Below are 21,014 nucleotides of genomic sequence, written 5' to 3'. Positions count from 1 at the left end.
CTACGACATTGGCCTTTCCTGGGTGATAATGCAGCTTCATGTCATAATCCTTTATAAGCTCCAACCATCTCCTCTGCCTGAGGTTCAGCTCCTTCTGGGTGAATATGTACTTCAAACTCTTATGATCCGTGTACACATCACAACGGTTTCCAATAAGAAAGTGTCTCCATGTTTTGAGCGCATGCACTACTGCTGCTTACTCCAAGTCATGCGTGGCATAATTCAACTCATGCGGTCGAAGCTGTCGTGAGGCATATGAAACAACTCTTCCATCTTGCATAAGTACTCCTCCAAGTCCTAAGCGAGATGCGTCGCAATACACTTGGAAATCCTTGCGTATATCCGGCAAAATTAGCACTGGGGCTGTAGTCAAACGTTTCTTCAACTCCTGAAAACTGGCCTCACATTCTTCTGTCCATTTGAACCTGGTGTCCTTCTTCAGCAACTCCGTCATGGGTTTCGCAATTTTAGAGAAATTCTCAATAAATCTCCAGTAATATCCTGCTAGTCCAAGAAAACTGCGGATCTCTCCAACTGAGGTGGGTGATAACCAATCAGTGACTGATTTAACCTTGGTGGGGTCTACTACTATACCTTCTCCTAATATAACATGTCCAAGGAATCCTACTTCCCTCAACCAAAACTCACATTTGCTGAACTTGGCATACAACTGATGCTCCCTGAGCTTCTCGAGAACTAAATGCAAATGCTCCTTGTGTTCCTCTTCATTCTTTGAGCATACCAAGATATCATCAATGAACACCACAACAGACTTATCCAAGAACTCCATGAACACCTTGTTCATCATACTCATGAAATAGGCAGGGGCATTAGTCAATCCGAATGACATAACCGTATACTCGTAAAGCCCGTACCTTGTGGTGAAAGCTGTCTTAGGTATATCTTTCTCTCGAATCTTCAACTGGTGGTATCCTGATCGCAGATCGATCTTCGAAAACACTTTAGCTCCTTGCAGCTGGTCAAACAAATCATTGATCATTGGCAGTGGGTACTTGTTCTTGATCGTCACTTCATTCAACACACGATAATCAACAACCATTCTCAATGATCCATCCTTCTTCTCAACTAAGATTACTGGGGCTCCCCATGGTGATGAACTTCGTCGAATGTAACCTTTCTCCAATAACTCCTTAATCTTTTTCTTGATCTCCTCCAGATCATTCGTGGGCATCTGGTATGGTCTCTTCGATATAGGCCCGGTGCCTGGCAACAGCTCTATCAAAAACTCGATGTCTCGATCTGGCGGCATGCCTGGTAACTCCTCTGGAAATACATCTGGGTAATCCTTCACAACATGCACTTCCTCCTGAACAACTCCCGTGAGAGAATTTACTTGGGTTCTCCTTGGAGCATGCCGGGATACATACTTGATCCTTTTTCCCTTCGGGGTGGTAAGCAGAATTGACTTACTGGCGCAATCGATGTTTCCTCCATACATCGACAACCAATCCATTCCTAGTATCACATCCAATCCTTGCGACTCCAGAATTATCAAGTCAGAGGGGAAAACATGACTTCCTATGGTTAATGGCATATGAAAACATCCACTGCTTGCCATATACTCAGCTCCGGGTGAGGTTACTAGCATAAGTGTCCTAAGAACTTTAGTGGGCAACTTATACTTATCCACAAATCCCCTTGATATGTATGAATGCGATGCACCAGTATCAAAAAGAACGATTGCAGTAAATGACTTAACTAAAAACTTATCGATAACTGCATCTGGTTGCTCTTCAACCTCCTCCACGTTCACGTGGTTCACTTGTCCTTTGTTAAATGGATTGGGCTTCTTCCCAGATCTCCCATTACCATTTCCGTTCTTCGCTTCAGGGCACTCAATGGCATAGTGTCCAGTCTTCCCGCACTTGAAACAAGTAATGTGACTTAGGTCCCTCTTGGCGGGTGTGGCTGGATTGGAGCGGTTCTGATTGCTGCTTGCTCCATTCCCATTCCCATTCTTTGGGCCATTATGATTATGAGAACTTCCTCCATTGTGAGTGTGGCCTCCATGGTTATGGGTAAGTCCTCCCGAGTTCGGGGTAAAGCGAGGCTTCTGCTGAGCTCCTGAATTGTACTTCCCTTGTCCATACTTCCTCTTGCGGCTCTCTATCTGCTGCTGCTTCCCTTCGATCATGAGAGCTTTATCTACCAACTCCTGGTAGTTGTTAAATGTTGCCACCATTAACTGCATACTCATCTCATCATTCAGCCCTTCCATAAACTTCTCCTGCTTCGCGGCATCTGTGGCCACATCATCTAGGGCATAGCGGGATAACTTGCTAAACTCATCCACGTACTGCCCCACAGTACGGTTCCCCTAGCGTAAGTTGCGAAACTCACATTTCTTCATGCTGATAGCTCCAGTTGAGACGTGGGCTATGCGGAATGCTTGCTGAAACTGCTCCCAAGTGACATTGGCTATAGGAAAAGTGGCTGTGTAATTCTCCCACCATGAGGCTGCTGGTCCATCCAATTGGTGTGCGGCAAAACACACCTTCTCAGCATCTATGCAACCTGCGGTGGTCAACTCCCTTCCAATCCTGCGTAGCCAGTCATCAGCAAGTATTGGCTCGGTGCTACTGGAAAACACCGGCGACTGCAACCTCAGAAAACGGGCTAAGTTGTCAACTGGAGGTGGTGGCGGTGGGTTGTTGTTGTTGTTGTTGTTGTTGCCTTGGTTCTGAACTAACAACTGCATCAAGGCATTCTGCTGCTGGATCAACTGAGTGAGCTCCGGTGGGAAGACAAATCCGGTATCACGTCTCGGAGGCATCTGATGGGTTTAGAGGGAAGAGATTAGAATAGAATGAGGTCTAGTGAGAAAACACTACCCATATGCACATGAGACAAACACAATCATATCATATCACTCAATCAATCAAGCAAGGGCATACAATCGATCTAACTATCGTTACAGTGCTCAGACTATACTGTATACATGGGGGAAAACTACTTGTCATATGGTGGTCTACTAGAAATTTTGATCGGTGGAAGACTCCATAATATCTGCTCCAGCTTCATCTTCATAGTCATCATCACTACTGTCGGGGTCGGAGTCGGTGTCGTCGATGATGATGTAGTCTTCAGAACGAATCTCCTTGGGTTCGTCGTCATCTCCTCCTGGCGCGGGATCTCCCATGAACACTCCGATCTTCTTTATCAGGTCGTCATTCTTCTCCAATAGTATTGCGATTTCCTCCTCATATCCGTCACGCGTAGACTTGAGTTCCTCTTCTATCTCCATGTTCCTGGTCATCGCCTTCTTCAAATCTATCATGTTAGCGCACATCTGGTTCTCCTGGCGTCGAATGTGCTGGTTTAGCTCCTGGATGAAAGCTGCAATAGACCTGTCCTTCCTGGTACTGATCATCTCCCATTGCTCATCTCGGCACCCACATATCTGGTAGATAGTGTCCTTCAGCTCCTGTTTGTAGACTTCTCCAATACGCCCTATAGCAATGTGGGCTGCCATACTCTTGCCTAGATTCCAGGTTGGTGCATCGAAGGAAAACTCTATGGGCTGAGTGACTGGTGTGAATGTCCTTCCTGGACTTGAACTCGAATCATCCAGCGCTCCTCTTCTGGTAAAGTGGTGGTGTAGGTCCCGGTGAAGCTTGGTATTCCAATGTTCAGGTACCTAGTGACTTCCTTCAAGTGTCGTCCAAAAGGTGTATCTTCATCCGGTTGTGCAAACTTGTTCCTTGAGTCCGCCATCCTAAAGAGTAGAAAATGGAGAGAAGTCAGAAATGAGTAGAGAAGAGTGGCCTATGGCTTTTCTTAGTGGTCGTGTCCTACATTCAGTGTGTGCTCTGATACCATCTTGTAGCGACCAGACCTCAGACGGTCAAGTCTCTGTGCTTCATTGCCATCCCTGGATCGGTAATGCTGACACACATAGTACTCGAAGGATTTATAACAGAGTAGCAATCACACACTTATTACATCGATAGTCTCCAAAGAGAACTTATTACAATAAATATGGCTTAAGGCCATCTAAATAAGATAACAGCGGAAGGTTTGGAAGTTAAAGTGAGTCCATCAACTCCAACGGCATAGCTGAGTGCACGACAACGGCCTAGCGAACCTCACTCCTCGTTTGAAAAGTCTGCAACATGATACGTTGCTGCCCGAAAACGGGTCAGCACATGGAATATGCTGGCAATGTAACACAGTAGAGTAATGAACAGATAAAGGCTATCACTATATGCATATATGGCTGGTGGAGGCTCTATGGTTAATATGTTTTTGCGAAAAGCCAATTTTTCCCTACAACAAAGGAATCATTGAGAAAGTTCCTCCAACTCAATCCCAATTAAAAGTAATTATCAACCCAACAAATTAAATTAGAGTGATGAGATCCATATGATAATCCAAGAACCAGATACTCAAGATGTCCATAACCGGGGACACGGCTAACCATGATTAGTTTGTACACTCTGCAGAGGTTTGCGCACTTTTCCCCACAAGACTCGATCTCCTCCGTTGGATTTCTCGCACTACATGGTGTTTGAGAAACGGATGACCGAGACAGAGTCTTTCAGAAGCATTAACTCTAACCCCGGGTGGATAGTTAGACCTACTTTCCCTCTACATCTGCTAGCCCACCACTGGAAGAGGTCATGCAACATACTCAACTATGCTAGAGCCCATAATAGCTTGTGGCTGCACACGGAAGTTTTTAGCATGAATAATCTTATGATCCTTTGAGCCTGGGTGGCGGACCGTAGGATGATCACACGGGTACTCGGGGATATCCTAGGACAACACTGGATTCTCCAGGTGCCCACAAGCAATCCACCCAGATGTGTATTAAAGTTGCCACCTTAAGTTGAACCATTAATTAACAACTCACATCTGTCATGTATCTCTGAAACCAAACCACGTCTACGAGCATAGCATAGCATAGCAATATAAGCATACGTAGAAGTAACTCCCAAGGGTGTGATAATAAACAGGGAAATGGGTTCTACCTCATCAACTACTTCCCAATACCCACAAGTTAAACACATCCTAATCATGCAATGTTTGAGGATTGGAACAAATGCATAAAAACTAGGTATGAAAGAAGTATGATCAATGTGTTACTTGTCTTGCTGACGATCCGCAAAACCTAGTGACTCGTAGTAGCACGCTTCGCACTCCGGGAATTCTATCGCAAACAAACAATATTATACATAAGCAATCAAGAAATGATGCATGGGTAAAACTCAAATAAGAAGATCAACCAGAAAGTTCAACTGAAGAACTCTGGTTTGCAAAAAAGAATCAAATCAAATGGAGCAACGAAACTCAAACCACGAAAGAAACAAGATCCGATTACTAATCTGGACTAAAGTCAAATTTTACTGTATCAAAATTTTGTTCAAGTTGGTTAAATAGAAAGAGAACTTCGAGACGAAGATGTAGGCGCTTGTTTCACCTGATTTGGATAAACGAGTGAAAAGATAAACTAAAACGAAAATCAGGGCAGAAATCGCGATCGAAAATAATCGCGGAAAACCCTGGAAAAAGAAAAACCGACGAACAGGCTAACGAACGAACGTTCGCTGTCTGCGGCTAATGGAAGAACGGCGTTTGTTAAAACGAATGTCCGCCCGAACCGAAACAAAAACCGATCTAATCAGAAACGAATCTAGGTTTTCGAAAAAAAAACCGAACGGCTTTCTAACGAAAACTGGCGACGGCGGGCGGCTACCTCGGCGAGGTCCGGTGGGGTCGGTGGCGGTGGCGGCGAGCGGATCCGGCGGCGGGGCTTGCGGGGCGGCGGCGGCGGCGGCGGCTTAGGGTTAGGGTTTGGGTGCGGGCGGCGGCTGGGCTCGGGGTGGGCTGCGGGGTCGCGGGGCGCGACTTATAAAGGGGCCGGCCTGGGGAGTCCTGGCCGGTTACGCCCCGAAGTCGGTTAGAACTTTTTTTTTAAATATTCCGACGCGCAGAAAAACGATTAAAAGAAAAACTAAACCGACTTCAAAAATCCTGAAATAAATTTTCCCCGTCCTCTGAAAATATAGCGGGCAAAGTGAACATTTATTTGGGCCTCTAATGCAATTTTGAAAATCACATATTTTTCCTAATTCAAGTAAAATAGCGATAAAATCCAAATAAAATATATTAATTGATTCTAATATTTTTCCTCCAATATTTCATTTATTTTGGAGAGGTCATATTATCTCCTCTCATATATTTAGTATGAAATATTTTCGGAGAGAAAAATTATTAAAACCAAAATGATCCTTATTTCGATATTTGAGAAAAATTCAAATATGAAAACTAGGAAATCCCCAACTCTCTCCGAGGGTCCTTGAGTTGCTTAGAATTTCGAGTATCGCAAAACGAAATGCAATGAAGTATGGTATGCATGAATGACCTATGTATAACATTCCAAATTGAAAATTTGGGATGTTACAAACACCCTCTTCCTTTTGGATGTCTGAAACACAAGAACATCATTTGAATGGAAAGACATGGTATGACGACAAATGGAATAGGTGTTGATAATGGATGGGCATGGAATCTTCACATATATCATGAGTAAATAAGCAGATGGCGGTGCAACGAAGCAAAAGAAATGCAAGACACCTTATGCAAGATATGTGCAACCAATAAAACCTTGCCAAATTAGAACAGACACCTTATTGGGTGAACATGATTGGCCATCTGCCTTTGAGTCCTTGAGCTCCGAATAGTCATACGAATCGGTGACTCTGAGTGCTCCTCACCCAGAGGGTTCGAATCTGACACTCTAGCATCTATCAAGCAATCAAAGCAACAAATGGATGTCCTCGAATGAGAAAAATATGCAATCAACATGCTCACACAATAAAATAGCAAATGAAATATGTGGCAAAGCATGCACAAACACTCTAGCATCTATCAAGCAATTGGCGATGACTAGGTCATCTATATATGAGTATATTGACTTAGGAGTCAAATGAGAACATTTGATCGTAGGTCATACTCATCGTTTAAGCACAAGTGGGGTTACCACTTTTACATAAAGCATTGTTGTGTTCACACCATTAGAGTTGCTTTAGCTAAATTCTTAGAGTAAAGCTCCCATAGATGTGATATCCCCCCTAAGAGGGATGAAATAACCTTGTGTTTTGTCAATGATGACTTCATGTAGATGTTGAAGATGTGGATGCTCAATGTTGATGTAGATCATTCGGAGCATCCATTAGAGTGAGTTGCACTTTCAATACCTACACGGGTTAGTTCCACAAGGAACAAACAAGGATATCCATAGACATAGAGTGAAGTACACACAAGATGGTGTCCATGAAAGCATTAGGTTACCTTGTCCCTTGTCTTACCAACAAGAGGGTTTGTGACTCCTTGAACTAGTGCAAGATGTGGAAGTTGATTGCACTTGTTCTCGCCAAAATGATATGAGTGAAGTATGTTGGCGGAGTCACCCTCAAGAACTCTCTAGTTCTTCTTCTTCAGGATCCAGATCAACTTTATGGGAATCCTTGGAGTTATAGTTGTACTTGATGAAGTAGAACTTCATGTAGTCTTGGGAACCCACTTGACCAAGGCCTTAGGAGCTTCTTCAAATGCATAAATCTCCTCTTGAAGCTTGTCCTTGCCTTTTTGCTTGTGGTCTTGTGGTGGAAGATCGTCTTGAGCTTGTGTTCCCTTGAAAGAAGTAGGATCATACTTCTGTTGTTGAGGAAGAAACTTCGTCTTGGGGTATTGATCTTCTTCCCACTCAACTCCATTGGCATTGAACTTTCGTTCAAAACCAACACCTTGATTCTTCTGGTGCCTTCCTTGCTTGCATACAGTTTCCTCAAATTGCTTACTTCCGGCAAGGCTCTTGTAAACACCTTTCTCTATAATCCCCTTCAATAAGCTATTTTCTTGCTCAAGTGTAACTTGGCTAAGAGAATCATTAGTATAATCAAGATAACTACTAGAAGCAACAATATTGGATTTGGCATGATTATTGTTACTACTAGAAGAAGAAACTTTTTTTGCTCTTGTGACTAGATTTTACTTGTGGCATGTAAGTAGACAAGAGTAAACGCTTGGCAATGTAAGAAGAACTTTTCTTACGAAGATCATCATTGATTGCTTTTAAGAACCCATGCTCTTGCTCTAGATTGAGCTTTTCAAAGCGTAGCTTCTCATGAGTCTTTAAAAGATCTCGATGATCTTCTAAGGTAGTTTCATGAGCTAACTTAAGAGTGTTTAGTTCTTTAGTTAGACGCTCAATCTCCTTCTTATCATCATCAGTCGTTTTATCTTGATTAGCATGATTAATAGCAAGTTCATCATAGTTTTCATCACTAGAGTTGTCAACAAGTAAATCATCATCACCTAGCAAATCATCTTCATCACTATTGAAATCAACATACTTGGGGTGTGATACCTTTGGGCCTTTAGCCATGAAGCATCTTCTAATTCATTCATTTGGTGAGTCAAATATGTCATAGGAGTTGGTTGACACAAGTGCTAGACCGGCAACACCTTCATCTTGAGTATATTCGGAGTCGGAGTGGTAACTTCTCTCGGAGTGGTGGTCGGAGTCGGAACCGAATACCCATTCACCAACATGAACTTGATGTCTTCGTTTTGTATAGCTCCTTGATGACTTGTCCTTCCTTTCTGAATCCTTGCTTCTGCGAGAGGTTCTTCATTCATAATGATCATCCCTACTCCTTCTCTCCCTTGGAGGCGATTCTTCTCTTCTTTTGTAGGGATCTGTACACTCATTGGAGTAGTGTCCGGGTCTTCCACAATTGTAGCAATTACGCTCACGACTAGAAGATCTTTTGTCATTGTAGGACCTTGACTTGGAACTTCTCTCCTTGCTTCTACTCTTGTAGAACTTGTTGAAGTTCTTCACCATTAGGCTCAATTCCTCATTGAAGGCTTGTTTCTCACTTGATGATGTAGGAGCATCACATGAGGCTTTGTAAGCACCACTAGACTTGCTGTGAAGCTCTTCTTTATCCTTGAGTGACATCTCATGAGCAACAATTCTACCAATGACTTCCGTTGGCTTGAGATCGTTGTAGTTGGGCATCATTCGGATCAATGTGCACACAGTATCATATTTTCCATCCAAGGCTCTTAGGATCTTCTTGATGATGAATCTGTCGGTCATCTCTTCACTTCCTAAGCCGACAATCTCATTTGTGATGAGAGCAAGCCTAGAGTACATTTCAGCGACACCTTCACCATCCTTCATTTTGAACTTGTCAAGCTGACTTTGAAGCATATCCAATTTGGTTTCCTTGACGGAGTCGGTACCTTCGTGCATATCAATCAAAGTATCCCAAATTTCCTTTGTATTCTCAAGACGGCTGATTTTGTTGAATTCTTCGGGGCACAATCCATTGAAGAGGATATCGCAAGCTTGAGCATTGTATTGCAACATCTTCAATTCTTCCGCGGTAGCTTCACGATCTGGTTCTCTCCTATCGAAGAATTCAGCTTGCAAGCCAATACACACAATAGCCCAAACGGCGGGGTTATGCCCAAGAATATGCATTTTCATCTTATGCTTCCAACTAGCAAAATTAGTACCATCAAAGTAAGGACCTATATAGTGGTAATTTCCCTTGCTAGACGCCATACTCTCCTAGGTTGTGAAACCAAGGCTATGATCACCAAAGCTATGGAAATCAAGGCAAATGGAGACCAAAGCTCTGGTACCACGTGTAGAATCAAAAGTATGTCTAGAGGGGGGGGGGGTGATTAGACTACTTGACCAAATAAAAATCTAGCCTTTTCCCAATTTTAAGTCTTGGAAGATTTTAGCAACTTAACACAAGTCAAGCAATCAACCTACACATGCAATTCTAAGAGTATAGCAGTGGAATGTAAATCATTGCATATGAAGGTAAAGGGGAGGAGTTTGGAGGGAGCAAACATAATGTAGACACGAAGATTTTTCCCGTGGTTCCGATAGGTTGTGCTATCGTACATCCACGTTGATGGAGACTTCAACCCACGAAGGGTAACGGTCGCACGAGTCCACGGAGGGCTCCACCCACGAAGGGTCCACGAAGAAGCAACCTTGTCTATCCCACCATGGCCATCGCCCACGAAGGACTTGCCTCACTAGGGTAGATCTACATGAAGTAGGCGATCTCCTTGCCCGTACAAACTCCTTGGTTCAACTCCACAATCTTGATGGAGGCTCCCAAGTGACACCTAACCAATCTAGGAGACACCACTCTCCAAAAGGTAATAGATGGTGTGTTGATGATGAACTCCTTGCTCTTGTGCTTCAAATGATAGTCTCCCCAACACTCAACTCTCTCTCACATATTTGGATTTGGTGGAAAGATGATTAGTGGAAAGCAACTTGGGGAAGGCTAGAGATCAAGATTCTTGTGGTTGGATTGGAATATCTTGGTCTCAACACATGAGTAGGTGGTTCTCTCTCAGAAAATGAATTCTTTCGCTGGCACTTTGTATCTTTCATACCACTAGTACTATGTGTGGTCTCCGACCTAGAAGTGGAAGAAGTGGAGACGCTCTACCACGCTATTGATGTCACACTCCTTTTGCTGACGTGTGGGACATCTAGCACGTGCCGTGTTTGGCACTCCTTCGTCGTAAGAGTTGAAACACTAGCTTTCATCAAAAATAAAAAATAAATATAAATCAGCAGTGATACTATACCACGCGGTTTCCTTGCTCGTCGGTATCAGAAATAATACTTTCTTTCACCTACATGTGGGACGTCGACCATCCTGGTCCACTTGCCATGCATGCAGAACTCCAAGGGATAGTCACCCCGGTCGTCGCGCCGCATTAATAATGACTAATGAGCCATCAAATCACATGCTCGGACGAAGGAACCATCATGACTTCGTTGAATTCCGCTTCTTGAAGAAAACTACTTTACCGGCAGTACTGCTAGCTACAGTAGTACCGTACTCTAGCAGAGGCCTCCTTTGGTTCATAGGATAGGAGTTTTATAGGAATATGAAAATCATAGGAAGTGAGACAAAATGCATCTCAATTCCTATAGAGAAAGAGATGCCATTTGATGCATAGGGTAGGAATTTTTCCATTGAGTCTAGGCTAATGTACTGGTAATTTGCTCTAAAAACTACAGTTGTAACTATTGGTACATGCTCGTAATTAATTAAACAAATGTATAGGCGACACAGACACACACACTAACTACTAGTACAACTACTTCTCACATGCTGGCCAGACGCCGTCGTTCTCCTTCCCGGCTTTGTCGACGACACCCCACCGTGCTTGGATCTCCGCCGAGCTCTCCACAGCAGCGCATGCATCCTCTTCTTTCTTGCGGCGGTGGGCCTCTCTTTTCTTGAGTGCTTTCTGCCTTTTCCGCTCCCTCTATGCGGCTTTGGCCACCTCTTGCTCTACCGCCCATTCGGCCTTGGTAGCTTCAAAGTCCGCCCACGTAGGTGTGAGGTCGCGAGCGGCGATGAACTCGGCACGGCGGGATGCTATCGCTTCCCTACCATTTTGGGTGCGGTCGTGGGCGACGAGGAACTCAGCGCGGCGGGATGCCATCGCTTCCTTACTGGTTAGTGTGCGGTGCGGTGGCATGAACGACTCTTGGTGAGAGCTCTGGGGCAGAGTGGCCGGACAACCGTATAGTGCATTGGTTTGTCAAGAGCTCAAGGACAGAAGACGAAGGAAATTTGGATTCCCCTTCAATCCTGGTCATTTATTACCGAGTAAAATGCATTGGCGTTCATCGAACTTGTCTTGATAGCTCACTTTGATCATTGTATATGAGATATGGTGATTATACGGTCACTGGCTCAGCATATAGCTCCGTATTTGTCTGGTTGACTAGTCAAACGGTCTGCATGCGCCTCATCAGCTCGTGTTCTGTATCTACCTATCTATGCGGGCCTACCTGCCAGTGGAGAAAGAAATTAAAACCAAAATTATGCGGATGTAAGGAATTAAACCACGGATTCATCGCTGCAATGCTGTAGGATCGAAAGTATGTCTAGAGGGGGGGGGGGTGATTAGACTACTTGACCAAATAAAAATCTTTCCTTTTCCCAATTTTAAGTCTTGGTAGATTTTAGCAACTTATAACAAGTCAAGCAATCAACCTACACATGCAATTCTAAGAGTGTAGCAGTGGAATGTAAATCATTGCATATGAAGGTAAAGGGGAGGAGTTTGGAGGGAGCAAACACAATGTAGACACGAAGTTTTTTCCCATGGTTCCGATAGGTGGTGCTATCGTACATCCATGTTGATGGAGACTTCAACCCACGAAGGGTAACGGTTGCGCGAGTCCACGGAGGGCTCCACCCACGAAGGGTCCACGAAGAAGCAACCTTGTCTATCCCACCATGGCCATCACCCACGAAGGGCTTGCCTCACTAGGGTAGATCTTCACGAAGTAGGCGATCTCCTTGCCCGTACAAACTCCTTGGTTCAACTCCACAATCTTGCCGGAGGCTCCCAAGTGACACCTAACCAATCTAGGAGACACCACTCTCCAAAAGGTAATAGATGGTGTGTTGATGATTAACTCCTTGCTCTTGTGCTTCAAATGATAGTCTCCCCAACACTCAACTCTCTCTCACAGATTTGGATTTGGTGGAAAGATGATTTGAGTGGAAAGCAACTTGGGGAAGGCTAGAGATCAAGATTCTTGTGGTTGGATTGGAATATCTTGGTCTCAACACATGAGTAGGTGGTTCTCTCTCAGAAAATGAATGCTGGAAGTGTAGGCACGTTTTGATGGTTCTCTCCACGAATGGAGGATGGGTGGGTGGGTATATATAGCCTCCACACAAAATCTAACCGTTACACACAATTTACCAAACTCGGTGGACCGAATACTGAAACTCGGTCATACCGATTTAGTTCAAAATGTGAACGTTAGGATTTTTGATGGGACCGACATGTCAACTCGGTGGGACCGATTTCATTAGGGTCAGGGCATAACGTAATCTCGGTGAGACCGATCACATGAACTCGGTGAGACCGATTTCTTTAATAGGAAAATAGAGAGTTGGTCCGGCAAACCCGGTGGGACCGATCGCTCATTTCGGTGAGACCGAAACGTTACGAAGAGGAAACAAAGAGTTTGCATTGCAAAATCGGTGGGACCGATTGCTCATCTCGGTTAGACCGAAACATTACGAAGGGAAACATAGAGTTTGCAATCCCATCTCGGTGAGACCGAACTGATTAGGGTTTCTGGCAGTGGCTATGTGAAATGAACACGGTGGCGCCAGATAGATCCAATTGGTGGGGCCGAGTTTGACTTTTGGTTTGGGACATATGTGGATATGAGAAAGTGGTTGAGGGCTTTTGGAGCATATCACTAAGCATTTTGAGCAAGCAAGCCATTAAGCAACACCTCATCCCCTTTTAATAGTATTGGCTTTCCTATGGACTCAATGTGATCTTGGATCACTAAAATGAAAATGTAGAGTCTTGAGCTTGAGCCAATATGTGTCCTTAGCATTTTTAGGGGTCCACATCTCTAGTCCATGCCATGCCATTCATTGAACTTTCTAAAATGATCATCTTGAAAGAGTATTAGTTCAATGAGCTATATGTTGTTAAGAATTACCAAAACCACCCAGGGATTATTTGCACTTTCAAATGCACACTTGTCAGCCAAATGTAAATGAAATACTTTGCGTTAAATGCACAAACCAATTTTTTATATTATACGTGATGCACACATTAGTGCACACCGTCCATAGACACAAGTAGCATGTACACGTGCAGACACTCATGCTCACGCTGTCAAACCATGCTAATGCATGCACGTCGCCCTCTCAATCAAAGTCCTGCTCAAGGCTCAACGCAAACGGCGAGCCCGTCAGCTGCGCGCCCCGGCGGTGCCTGACATTACTGTTTAGATGTTTGCTGGCGGCCTCCACGTACACCGAGCATGTATTCACCTGGCTCAACACCAACGTCATACGCGTGCTTGGGCGCCGAGCTGCTCAACATTTGCCATGGCTCTGCACACGACGCGGCGACGTGACTCGGCGCCTCGCTCATGTATATCATCCATCAGAACGACAATCTATAAAACGACCTAGCTAGAGAGGGTACTATGGTGCCTATATATGTATCATGAGCGATCGATCATAGTGCCACTGCACACGAGTGTGTGTTTGATCGATTCGTCCATTATTCGTAAGTTATGCATGGTTGTGTGTGTCTAATGGTGGTTGTCGAAGGCTAGCTGGTGACAAGAGCGGTTGCATGGATGCCTGGTTTTCTATACGTGCTGCATACGCTTCAAAGGCTCGTCATCCAGGAGTTCACATTTTACCACCACGCCAGCGTCTGACCGCCCTGGCCTACCGAAACCCCTTCCATCGCTAGAGCGCGCTTCTCGCCTGAAACGCTCACCGTCGCTCCAGAACGTCAATGCCGCATTCACGCCCGATGCGACCTCTCACTGGCGCCGGCATTGCAGCAATGCGTCGGCCGAGAGAGCGCCACCCGCGCGGCATCCCGCTGCAAGCGACTGCTCCGCGTTAATGACATCACGGCCATCCGTCCATCCGCTGCCCACATTAATGACACGCGGTTGCTAAAGAACCTACTCCGGCACTAGCCGTCCATCCGTCTGCCGCGGCTCATTGCCATTCGCCCGCTATATTAACTTCAGCCCCAGCTCCTAGCCATAGCCAAAGACCAATAGTCATTCTCCTCCGGTCCCTTCCTTCTGTCGGCATCACTCCAACCATGGCCTCCTGGCGCTCCAAAGCTCTCTTGGACGTACTGTGGCAGGAGCAGACGAAGGACATCGGCGGCTCCACTGCGGGCGCGCTCCAAAGCTCTCTTGGATGTACTGTCGTAGGAGCAGACGAAGGACATCGCCGGCTCCCCCCCAGCCGCCCTCCGCTGCCACGACCATGAAGCCGGCCCGCGTGCGCGGGCGCAGCCAGCGGCGAGGAAGAGTAGTACATGGTAGGTTGCCGCCGCTTTGGTCCCAGGAAGGCCACCGCTCTTCCACTCAGTCGACGCCAAGCTTGGTGGGGTAAACATCGGTGGCCGATTAGCCGCTTGACGGCGACGTGGAGGCGGAAATCTTCAGAACCTTGTGCTCTGGAGGAGGAGGTTATCGAGGCGGAGCTGGACAAAGCCGATGCAGATGAGGAGGAGGCAAAGGCAATAGTCGGAGCGTCAGTTCTCGGGGCTCATGGCCGGACATGGTGGTCGGGCGCCGACGATCGTTTATATTAGGTTTATAGTAGGTTTTAGTACGGTTTGTGCGAAATATGTAATGAATTTCGTCTAGTTTACAGGAAAAGTTTTCAAAATGTAATGAATTTCATCCGGTTAATTTGAAATTTGCTTTGTTTGTCTGGTTAGTTCATATAGTTGTCGAAAGGTATGCGGGCAACATTGGATGGCATCCTCTGGCATCAGTGTCCTCGGACAGACGCCGGTGTAAATTCGTGGGTCAGCGCTGGAGATGCCCTAACTATCATGCTATAATTGCTAACAGTGCTCCATTATTTCATAGGGAACAATTATCCCTCGATCAAAATCAGACCTGCCATGTTCCGCACTCCTCCCACGTAAGAGTGTAGACGCTTGCTTACATAAAAATGGAGCAAGTGGACGACACTATAGCACGTCATATCACTCAAACTAGCCCGCCTAACGCGCGGGAAAGCCCCGCCCTCATCATTTTGTTCTGGATTTCTATCGATCGATCACACGAAAATGTTACGCTTTGCAATTTCAAAAGGAAAAGGCGGCACACTTAAAGGACGCCTGTCACGTTCACGTCGCACCCCCGATAGTCCGGCTCGCACGCCGCTCACCAGAGGAGACACATGTTGTCTTGCATTTTCACTGACATGTGGGACTGTAATTGAATAAACCGAAGATAGCCGAAATCTAATCGCTCGGCGGGCGTCGGCTGAGAAGAGAGAGACAGGGGAGGGAGAAGAGATTGCCCGCCCGCCACACACAGATTCCAAGAAATATGGTGATAATGTGAGGTGGGCCATCCGGGAGTCCGGACCATTTCCAAGCCCGCTTCTGACCGCCCTGGCCAACCAGAAAACCCTTCCCCCCTCCCGAGCGTGCTCCCCCCTCAGACGCAAGCTGCCCGCATTCATAGCAAGTAGTACTAGTACAATACTGTGCTATAAGCCCTCTTATGTGGAGGAGAGAGAGGCATTGACAAAGTCAAGGAGTGGGCTCTGCAAGAGCCCGTCACTACACGTGCTCCTAGGTATAAAAACCTAATTCTAAAAAAGAGGTATACAAAACAATTGTGTCTAAAAAAGAAGCTAAAAAACATTTGAGAGGAAATAGATAGAGATAAAGTGAGAAAAGTTGTAACCTTATAGCCAACCTTATAGTCAACACTATGGTACATGAGGAAGGAGGGAGTTCTGCACATGCCAAGTTCACTAGGCTGCCGTGTTTCACACTCCTCCGTCGTAACAGTGGAGACACTAGCTTTCATCAAAAATAAACAATGAATACTCGTTGCTCGTCCTCGATATCGGAAAGAATACTTTCATTTGCCGACATGTGGGACGTCGACCATCCTGGTCCACCTGCCATGCACAAAATTATCCTGGTCCACCCTGGTCGTAGCACAGGCCCAACCTTTCCTACTATAAGTGGGTCGGACGAAGGAACCATCATGACTTCGTTGAATTCCGCTTCTTCAAGAAAACTTACTGTACCCGCAATACTGCTACCACATGCGAAGACTGGACGACATTGTAGCACGTCATATCACTGAAACCCACTAGGCCAAACTAGCCCGCCTAGGATTTGTACTCCCTCCGTTTCAAAATAGATGACTCAACTTTTTACTAACTTTATACTAAAGACAAAGTCGAGTCATCTATTTTGGAACGAAGGGAGTACGTCTCTGTACTGCTATGATTTTGTGTTCTCAAAAAATATCCTTTATCAATCTAACGATTATGAGTAGAAAGAGGGTCTTTCTCTTTGTCTAGATCTCTCTCCATCCCACAACCCCTCTAGCACACGTACACACTCTCTGTAGCCACTCCGAAAGTATGACGTCACTACACATTCACGCTTCCAACAATAAAATTACACATTCACGCATGTTACAAGTACGTGCCAATTTTGCTGGCTATTAATGTGAGGCCTCCTTTTGTTTATAGGAATCTTGTAGGAATTTCGTAGGATAGGATTTCTATAGGAAAACTTTCTGTAGAGCCCTTTGGTTTATAGGAATGGAATCATATTCCTATGGAGGAATTGTTCCTATCCTCCACATTTCATAGGAAAATAAACATTAGCCTAGACTCAATGGAAAAATCCTATGATGTGAATCAAAGGGCATCTCCTTTCCTATTCCTACTCATAGGATTTAAGATACATGTCATCTCATTTCCTATGAATTTCCTATTGCTACGATTTTCCTACCCTATGAACCAAATGATGCCTGAATGTATCCGTGAACCAACTCTTTGAGTTTGATGTGAATTAATGTATAATTGTGTACTATTGTCTGACCGATCGCTAAGCCTACAATTTTATGAGCTTGGGCTATTGTCCGATTGACGACGGATCATACCTATAAGTGTACCACGAGCTCATCAGCCCCAACGTTTCTCTTCGATGAGTGTTTTGCAAGTACTATAGCTCGCACAGTAGCTAGCCTACTAACACCAAGAATCATCAAACAAGCCCTGCTGATATGATAAACAGTTCAAACTTACATCTAAGCATGCCATATATTACATCTAAAGCTGGCGAGGATACATCTGTTTCCATAACTCAGAGAGGGTTCACATGATTCACTATCAAACAAAAGTAGCAAGTACCACCCACACAAGACAGTGCACTAGCCCTAAGATGGTTTGATAACACACATCGTTCTGGTAATTAAACACAATGCAAACTACCTTGAAGGATTAGCGCGACCAACTATTTCTTGTCATCGATCTCTCGGGCAATGACCACAGAACGGACAACGGCATGAGAATCGATATCTGGGGCGATGTCCATAGGACGGACCACGACATCGGAATCAATCTATGGGGCGATGTCCACAGGACGGACAACAGCATAGGAATCGATCTCCGGGGCGATGTCCACAGGATGGACCGTGACATCGAAAACGATCTCTGGGGCGTTGTCCACAGGACGGACCGCGACATTGGAATCATCAAGTACGTCCACTGGCACCTGCACAACCCTAACATATTAGCAAGCACATTGCAAATAATCAAAAACCACAACTATGGTAAGCCATTTTTTTACCTTGTGAAGCTCACCGGGGGATCCCATCCCTCCGGGGGCCATCGCCTTTCCAGGGAAGTACTGCTTCTCAATGGCGACTATCTCCTCAAACTCGGCCTTGAGCCTCTCATAGGTGGCTGATACGTCCATTTTGCATCATGCTTTTATATGATATTTATTGCATTATGGGCTGTTATCACACATTATATCACAATACTCATGCCTATTCTCTCTTATTTTACAAGGTTTACATGACGAGCGAGAATGCCGACAGCTGGAATTCTGGACTGGAAAAAGAGCAAATATTAGAGACCTATTCTGCACAACTCCAAAAGTCCTGAAACTTCACGGAGAATATTTTTGGAATATGTAAAAAATATTGGGCAAAGAAATCACCAGAGGGGGGCCACCTGCCATCCACAAGGGTGGAGGGCGTGCCCTACCCCCCGGGCACGCCTGGGCCACCTGGCAGCCCCCGATACCCATATTCTGCTATATGGTGTGTTTTGACCTGGAAAAAATCAGAAGGAAGCTTTTGGGGTGAAGCGCCGCCATCTCAAGGCGGAACTTGGCCCGAACCAATCTAGGGCTCCGACGAAGCTGTTCTGCCGGGGAAACTTCCCTCCGGGAGGGGGAAATCATCGCTATCGTCATCACCAACGATCCTCTCATTGAGAGGGGGTCAATATCCATCAACATCTTCACCAGCACCATCTCATCTCAAACCTTAGTTCATATCTTGTATCTGATATTTGTCTCAAAATCTCATATTGGTACCTGTGGGTTGCTAGTAGTGTTGATTACTCCTTGTAGTTGATGCTAGTTGGTTTATTCGGTGGAAGATCATATGTTCAGATCCTTCATGATAATTAATACTCCCCTGATTATGAACATGAATATGCTTTGTGAGTAGTTACGTTTGTTCCTGAGGACATGGGAGAGGTCTTGTTATAAGTAATCATGTGAATTTGGTATTTGTTCGATATTTTGATGAGATGTATGTTGTCTTTCCTCTAGTGGTGTTATGTGAACGTCGACTACATGACACTTCACCAATGTTTGGGCCTAGGGGAATTCATTGGGAAGTAATAAATAGATGATGGGTTGCTAGAGTGATAGAAGCTTAAACCCTAGTTTATGCGTTGCTTCGTAAGGGGCTGATTTGGATCCATATGTTTCATGCTATGGTTAGATTTATATTAATTCTTCTTTCATAGTTGCGGATGCTTGCAAGAGGGGTTAATCATAAGTGGGAGGCTTGTCCAAGGAAGGGCAGCACCCAAGCACCGTTCCAGCCACATATCAAATTATCAAAGTAACGCACGCGAATCATATGAGCATGATGAAAACTAACTTGCAAAAATTCCCATGTGTCTTCGGGAGTGCTTTGCTTTATATAAGAGTTCGTCCAGGCTTGTCCTTTGCTACAAAAAGGATTGGGACACCTTGCTGCACCTTGTTTACTTTTTTTACTTGTTACCCGTTACGAATTATCTTATCACACAATTATTTGTTACCGATAATTTCAGTGCTTGCAGAGAATACCTTGCTGAAAACCGCTTGTGATTTCCTTCTACTCCTTGCTGGGTTCGACACTCTTACTTATCAAAAGGACTACGATAGATCGCCTATACTTGTGGGTCATCAAGACTCTTTTCTGGCGCCGTTGCCGGGGAGTGAAGCACCTTTGGTAAGGAAACATTTATATAGTGTGCTGAAATTTACTGTCACTTGTTACTATGGAAAATAATCCTTTGAGGGGCTTGTTTAGGGTATCTTCACCCCGACCAAAAGAGAAAAGAGTTGCTCGTCAACCTACTGCACCTACTGAAAATATTTATTATGAAATTCCTTCGGGCATGACAGAGAAACTATTAGCTAATCCTTATGCAGGAGATGGAACATTACATCCTGATATGCACCTAATCTATGTGGATGAAGTTTGTGGATTATTTAAGCTTGCAGGTATGCCCGAGGATGTTGTCAAGAAGAAGGTCTTTGCTTTATATTTGAATGGAAAGGCATTGACATGGTTTAGGTTATGTGATGATATTGGATCATGGAACTACAACCGATTGAAATTGGAATTTCATCAGAAGTTTTATCCTATGCATCTGGTTCATCGTGATCCGAATTATATATATAATTTTTGGCCTCGTGAAGGAGAAAGTATCGCTCAAGCTTGGTGGAGGCTTAAGTCAATCTTATATTCATGCCCCAATCATGAGCTCTCAAGAGAAATTATTATTCAAAAATTTTATGCTCGACTTTCTCATAATGATCGATCCATGCTCGATAGTTCTTGTACTGGTTCTTTTATGAAGAAGACTATTGAATTCAAATGGGATTTATTGGAAATAATTAAACGCAACTCTGAAGATTAGGAACTCGACGAAGGTAAGGAGTCAGGTATAAACCTTAAGTTTGATTGTGTTAAATATTTTATGGATACCGATGCTTTTCGTGATTTTAGCACTAAATATGGACTTGACTCTGAGGTACTAGCTTCTTTTTATGAATAACTCGCTACTCATGTTGATCTCCCTAAGGAGAAGTGGTTTAAATATCATCCTCCCATTGAAGTTAAAGTAGTAGAACCTATTAAAGTTGAAGAAGAAACTATTACTTATAATATTGACCCTATTGTTCCTACTGCTTATACTGAGAAACCACCTTTTCCTGTTAGAATAAAGGATCATGCTAAAGCTTCAACCGTGGTTCGTAAGAGTTATTCTAGAACACCTACGCCCCCTAAACAAATTAAAGTTGAACCTAGTATTGCTATGGTTAAAGATCTCTTGGTCGATAAT

The sequence above is a fragment of the Triticum aestivum genome, chromosome 4D (genome assembly GCF_018294505.1).
Source record: "Triticum aestivum cultivar Chinese Spring chromosome 4D, IWGSC CS RefSeq v2.1, whole genome shotgun sequence".
NCBI classification, from domain to species: Eukaryota; Viridiplantae; Streptophyta; class Magnoliopsida; order Poales; family Poaceae; genus Triticum; species Triticum aestivum.
Note: the sequence above shows the minus strand (reverse complement) of the source record.